This window comes from Arachis ipaensis, chromosome B3, assembly GCF_059453495.1.
Source record: "Arachis ipaensis isolate K30076 ecotype BB chromosome B3, ASM5945349v1, whole genome shotgun sequence".
Classification (NCBI taxonomy): domain Eukaryota; kingdom Viridiplantae; phylum Streptophyta; class Magnoliopsida; order Fabales; family Fabaceae; genus Arachis; species Arachis ipaensis.
The window spans coordinates 123,260,482-123,267,844 of NC_142438.1; the positions used below are offsets into that span (position 1 = coordinate 123,260,482).

General features: G+C 34.7%; 1 non-coding gene across 1 annotated transcript; it reads left to right on the top strand.

Moving 5' to 3' along the window:
* Positions 1-445: 445 nt before the first annotated feature.
* LOC148572323 (small nucleolar RNA R71) lies at positions 446-553 on the top strand. The gene has a single exon (XR_015880491.1). It is a non-coding gene; the product is annotated as a small nucleolar RNA R71 (small nucleolar RNA).
* Positions 554-7,363: the final 6,810 nt, after the last annotated feature.

The following is a 7,363-nucleotide window of genomic DNA, read 5'->3' on the forward strand; positions in this document are numbered from 1 at the left end:
ATGAGAAATTTGGATGATTCCTCCATGAGGAATTATAGGTGTTTCCATAGAGTTCACCCATGTAATTTACCTCTGCTATTGCAGGGTTCTCAGGATCATAAGCTTCTTCTTCAGAAAAGGCCTCTTTAGTACTGTTGGATGATTCCTTCAATCCATTCAGACTCTGAGAAATCATATTGACTTGCTGAGTCAATATTTTATTCTGAGCCAATATGGCATTCAGAGTATCAATTTCAAAAACTCCCTTTCTCATAAGCGTCTCATTATTCACAGGTTTCCTTTCAGAAGTCTACATGAACTGGTTATTTGCAACCATGTCAATGAGTTCTTGAGCTTCTGCAGGCGTTTTCTTTAGGTGAATGGATCCACCTGCAGAATGGTCCAGTGACATCTTTGATAACTCAGACAGACCATCATAGAATATATCCAGGATGGTCCATTCTGAAAGCATGTCAAAAGGACACTTTTTGGTCAGTTTCTTGTATCTCTCCCAAGCTTCATAGAGGGATTCACCTTCTTTCTGTCTGAAGGTTTGAACATCCACTCTAAGCTTGCTAAGCTTTTGAGGAGGAAAGAACTTGGCTAAGAAAGCCGTGACCAGCTTATCCCAAGAGTTTAGGCTATCTTTAGGTTGAGAGTCCAACCATACTCTAGCTCTGTCTCTTACAGCAAACGAGAAAAGCATAAGCCTGTAGACCTCGGGATCAACCCCATTGGTCTTAACAATATCACAGATCTGTAAGAGTTCAGTTAAGAACTGAAAGGGATCTTCGGATGGAAGTCCATAAAACTTGCAATTCTGTTGCATCAGAGAAACTAATTGATGTTTCAGCTCAAAATTGTTTGCTCCAATGGCAGGGATTGAGTTGCTTCTTCCATGTAAATTGGAATTAGGTGCAGTAAAGTCACAAAGCATCTTCCTTGCATTGTTATTATTTTCGGCCATGTCTCCTTCTTTTTCGAAAATTTATGTCAGATTTTCTCCAGAGAGTTATGCTTTAGCTTCCCTTAGCTTCCTCTTCAGAGTTCTTTCAGGTTCAGGATCAGCTTCAACAAGAATGTTCTTATCCTTGTTCCTGCTCATATGAAAAAGAAGAGAACAGAAAAGAAAATTTGGAATCCTCTATGTCACAGTATAGAGATTCCTTTATGTGAGTAGAAGAAGATAAGAATAAAAGAAGAGAAATTCGAACACCAAGAGGAAGAGAGGGTTCAAATTTTGAGATGAAGAGAAGTGTTAGTAAATAAATAAAATAATTAGAAAGAGCTGAGGGGGAGAGAATTTTGAAAATAAAATAAAATAAAATATAAATATTTTTGTTTTTATTTTAAATTAAGGTTAAAATTCGGAAATTAAGAAAGGAAAATAAAATTAAATCAAATTAACATTTAAAACAAATAGTAATTAAAAAGGAGTTTTGAAAAAGAGGGAAGGGATTTTCGAAAATTAGAGAGAGAATTAGTTAAGTAGTTTTGAAAAAGATATGATTGAAATAAAAAGATAAGATTGATTGAAAAAGATTTGAAAATCAATTTAAAACAAGATAAGAGGTTAAAAAAGAAGTTATAAAAGATTTTGAAATTGATTTTGAAAAAGATGTGATTGAAATTTATTTTGAGAAAGATTTGAAAAAAATTTAAAAAGATTTGATTTTGAAATCAAAGGATTACTTGACTAACAAGAAACTAAAAAGATATGGTTCTAGAATTTAAAGATTGAACCTTTCTTACTAGGCAAGTAACAAACTTAAAATTTTTGAATCAATCACATTAATTGTTAGTAAAGATTTGAAATTATGAAACAAAATAAGAAAAAAAATTTTGAAAATCATTTTGGAATTTTCGAAAATTATGAAAGAAAAATGAAAAAGATAAGATTTTTAAATTGAAAATTTGATTTGACTCATAAGAAATAACTAAATTTTAAAATTTTTTGACTAAATCAAATCAAATTTTCAAAAATTATGAGTGAAATAAGAGAAAGATATTTTTTTGATTTTTGAATTTTCAATGAAGAAAGAGAAAAACAACCCAAAGACTCAATGCATGAAAATTTTGGATCAAAACATGTGATGCATGCAAGAACACTATGAATGTCAAGATGAACACCAAGAACACTTTGAATGTCAAGATGAACACGAAGAACTTATTTTTGAAAAATTTTCAAGAAAAGAAAACTTGCAAGACACCAAACTTAAAAATTTTTATTCTTTAGACATTAACAAATTGAAAATGCATATGAAAAACAAGAAAAGACACAAAACAAGAAAATATGAAGATCAAACAAGAAGACTGGACAAGAACAACTTGAAGATCATGAAGAATGCAATGTATGAAATTTTTGAAAATAATTTTTTAGAAAATTAAAAAAATGCAATTGACACCAAACTTAAAACTTGACTCTAGACTCAAACAAGAAATACAAAATATTTTTGGTTTTATTATTTTATTAAACTTTATTTTTTATTTTTTTTTCGAAATTCAATTGGGAAAAACGAAAAAAGAAGAATTTTTTTTGTATTTTTCGAAAATAAGAAATAAAAAGCTTAAAATTAAAATAAAATTACCTAATCTGAGCAACAAGATGAACCGTCAGTTGTCCAAACTCGAACAATCCCCGGCAACGGCGCCAAAAACTTGGTGCGCAAAAATCGTGACGGTTCCATTCCTTGGTAACGGCGCTGAAAACTTTATACGCACGTTCATAATCTTAATTCTTTGTCACAACTTCGCACAACTGACCAGCAAGTGCACTGGGTCATCCAAGTAATAAACCTTACGTGAGTAAGGGTCGATCCCATAGAGATTGTCGGCTTGAAGCAAGCTATGGTCACCTTGTAAATCTCAGTCAGGCGGATTCAAATGGATATAGAGTTTTAATAATTAAAAGATAAATAAAACATAAAATAGGATAGAGATACTTATGTAATTCATTAGTGAGAATTTCAGATAAGTGTATAGAGATGCTTTCATTCCTCTGAACCTCTGCTTTCCTGCTGTCTTCATCCAACCATTCATACTCCTTTCCATGGCAAGCTTTATGTAGGGCATCACCGTTGTCAATGGCTACATCCCATCCTCTCTGTGAAAATGGTCCAATGTGCTGTCACTGCATGGCTAATCATCTGTCGGTTCTCGATCATACTGGAATAGTATTTACTATCCTTTTGCGTCTGTCACTACGCCCAGCACTCGCGAGTTTAAAGCTCGTCACAGCCATCCCTTCCCAGATCCTACTCGGAATACCACAGACAAGGTTTAGACTTTCTGGATCTCAAGAATGGCCATCCATGGGTTCTAACTTATACCACGAAGATTCTAATATCTCGGACTCGGTCATCTGTATTAGATATCTAAGAGATATTCATTCTAGCTTGTTTGCATGTAGAACGGAAGTGTTTGTCAGGCAAGCGTTCATAAGTGAGAATGATGATGAGCGTCACATAATCATCACATTCATCATGTTCTTGGGTGCGAATGGATATCTTAGAATAGGAATAAGCTTGAATTGAATAGAAAAACAGTAGTACTTTGTATTAATTCATGAGGAACAGCAGAGCTCCACACCTTAATCTATGGCGTGTAAAAACTCTACCGTTTGAAAATACATAAGTGATAATGGTCCAGACATGGCCGAATGGCCTGCCCCCATGAAAGTCTAAGATAGCATAAAAACTAATCAAAGATCCCTTACAAAGATAGTAAAAAGTCCTATTTATACTAAACTAGTTACTAGGGTTTACAGAAATGAGTAAATGATGCAGAAATCTACTTCCGGGGCCCACTTGGTGTGTGCTTGGGCTGAGTATTGAGCTTTACACGTGTAGAGGCTTCTCTTGAAGTTGAATGCCAGTTTGTAACCTGTTTCTGGCGTTTAACTCCACTTTGCAACCTGTTTCTGGCGTTTAACTCCAGAATACAGCATGGAACTGGCGTTGAACGCCAGTTTGTGTCGTCTAAACTCGAGCAAAGTATGGACTATTATATATTGCTGGAAAGCCCTGGATGTCTACTTTCTAACGCAATTAAGAGCGCGTCATTTGGAGTTTTTTAGCTCCAGAAAATCCACTTTGAGTGCAGGGAGGTCAGAATCCAACAGCATCTGCAGTCCTTCTTCAACCTCTGAATCTGATTTTTGTTCAAGTCCCTCAATTTCAGCCAAAAAATACCTGAAATCACAGAAAAACACACAAACTCATAGTAAAGTCCAGAAATATGGTTTTTGTTTAAAAACTAATAAAAATATACTAAAAACTAACTAAATCATACTGAAAACTATGTAAAAACAATGTCAAAAAGCGTATAAATTATCTGCTCATCACCAGGCTGAGCAGGCAGGACCAGAGCAGGCTGTGCCACAGCATGAGGAGCCACACCAGATCCAGGCTGCAGACCCGGAGATTCCTCTACAGTCAGATCCTCCACTGCAGCAGACCGATCCTCCTACACTTATCCAGCCTGCAGACCCTCAGACCACCACAGAGACACCAGCAGCCCATCCTTCCGGTGATGACACTTCTTCACACCCATCTTGAGTGAGCATCGAGGACGATGATATATTTTAAGTGTGGGGAGGTCGCCATCCCTGGCTTATCTTTTTGGTGAACCACTACAGACTCTTCTATCTTATTTTGTTTATTTTTCTGTATTTTTATCTTTATTTTTATTTTTCAGTACTTGTGCATTGTTCTTTTGCTGTATTTTTACTTTATTTCCGCATTTTGCACTCTAGTTTATATCTTAGACATTTAGTTTAGTTTGCAATTCTAAACTTATTAGTTATAGAATATGTGGATTAATTAGTATAGTTTACCCTTTTAGCATATATTAGTTTGGTTTAATTGAAAATAAAAAGGAGTAAACTAGAAACTTTAGTAAATTAAAACAATCCACACACCTTGTATATATAGCATTACATGTTAGTTAGTTAACAACATTTCTTCAAGGAGGAACACTAAGATTTTAAGGGCCACCCTAAGATTTACATTGAGAATAATGGGAACGCTTGATTTCTACTTGCATAACATACATAACTGATATATGATTTTTGAGCTGGAGAACACACAGTCTGTGAGTTTTGAGCTTAATTGTATGGTTACATTCAAACCATAAATTTCATTTCTGTGTGTTTTGCCCTTCTTTTTCATTCTGGTGTTCTTTACTTTGTTTTAATCTATATGTCCAATATAGAATATAGATACATACCAAGAGATGATTGAGGCCATTATTTGAATCTTTCCTCACTTATCCTAAATTAGCCTACTTTTTACATCATCCTTGTTAGCCCCCTTGAGCTTTTAATCCCCTCTTGTTCTATAACCACATTACTAGCCTTAAGCAGAAAAACAAAATAACAATCCCAAGTTGAATCCTTGGTTAGCTTAAGATAGATATTGTGTACAATTTAAGTGTGTGGAATTTTATCGGAACATGGAATGATAGAAACAAAGTAAGGATTTAAAATGAATGCTCATGTGAAGTCAAATTACCATGTGTAAAAAAAAATATCTTCAGTATTTAAATAAAGGGGATACAAAAATTTCCCAAACGCAAAATAAAAAGAGTCAATACACATGGGTCAAAAAATTTCAAAATTAAATTTAATGCATGAGCTTGTAATACAAAGTGGGAAAATTTGGGTAAATAGGAAAAGGAACTTTAAATTATATAAGGTATGTATGTTAGGTGAAATCTTAGACTAACCAAGGATTCACTCTGTTAGCTCACTTAGCCTTATACATATACCCTTACCTTTACCTTGGCCCCATTACAACCTTGAAAAAGACCTCATGATTTTTGTATGACTATATTCAATATTTGTTGATTGGTTAGATGAAAAACAAAGTTTTAGAAAGCAAGGATAGAAAAAGAATAGAGTGATTAACCCAATAAACACTGAGTGACTAGAGAGTAAACACAAACTCCAGTGAGGGTTCAATAGCTCATCACCATATATCTCTGCTTAATTGTTAATTGCCTTGCAAGTTTGTGAAATACTTTTACCCATCTCAATTGTAAAAGTGCTTTAACATTATCTAGGGTTTGGCTATGCATATATGATTCCTTGAGGATATGAATTAATTTAATTACATGTAAGCTTTATATACAAGTGGATAATAATTAGAATTGCATGACTCATTTAGGTAGTTGCATTTAGAATAGAATGCATTGCATGAGATTCCACCATTCTGACTTTACCCTTTCTCTTGGATTTAGCATGAGGACGTGCTATTGTTTAAGTGTGGGGAGGTTGATAAACCCATATTTTATGATGTATTTTGTGCCCAATTCAAGTGATTTATTCAATTCCTCACCCAATTATTCATGTAAATTGCATGGTTTCACTTTCCCTTCCTTATTATGTGATATATGTGAAAAACATGTTTCCTATGCTTTAAAAATATTAATTTTAACTACACTTTATTACCATTCATGCCGTGATTTATGTGTTAAGTTTTTTCAGATCTCCTAAGGCAGGAATGGCTTAGAGGACAGAAAGGAAACATACAAAAATGGAAGGAAAGCACAAAAATGGAGTCTTGAAGAAAAAGGCAGCGACGCGAACGCATGGACGACGCGGCCGCGTGCCTAGCGCGAAAAGGCAGCGATGCGAACGCGTGACTGACGCAGACACGTGCCTTGAGCAGAACGCAAATGACGCGTACGCGTGACAGACACGACCGCGTGGAAGAGCAGAACTCCAGATGACGCGACCGCGTGACCCATGCGGATGCGTGACAGACGCCATGTGCAGAATCTGCAGAAAACGCCCCCAGCAATTTCTGGACCCTTTTTCGGCCCAATTCTGAATCCAGAAACACAGAATATAAGCCAGAGAATAGAGGAATCAAAGGAGGAGATGATACATTCATAATTTTAGGATTAGATGTAGTTTTTAGAGAGAGAGGTTCTCTCCTCTCTCTTAGGTTTTAGGATTAGGATTCCTCTTAAAGAATTTAGGATTTCAACTTCCTCTCAAGTTCAATATTCCTCTTATATTTTTATTTATTCTAATGCTTTTATTCGTATCTGACTCATGTTACCAATTTGGCTTATGAATTCTTCGTATTTAAATTTGAATGTTTTATTTAATATAATTTGAGGTATTTCAGATTTGACTTTGCTTTGCTTTATTTATATGAATGCTTTTAATTTAATTTAGATTTTTTTCTTTTGGCTTTGGTTGATTAATTGGTAACTCTTGAGTTGTTAAACTCACCGTGATTGATAATTGTTAGTTTTGCTAATTGAATTGAATTCCGATAACTCTAGTCTTTCCTTAGGAGTTGGCTAGGACTTGAGGATCTAACTAATTAGTCCACTTGACTTTCCTTTGCTTTAGTAAAGGTTAACTAAGTGGAAT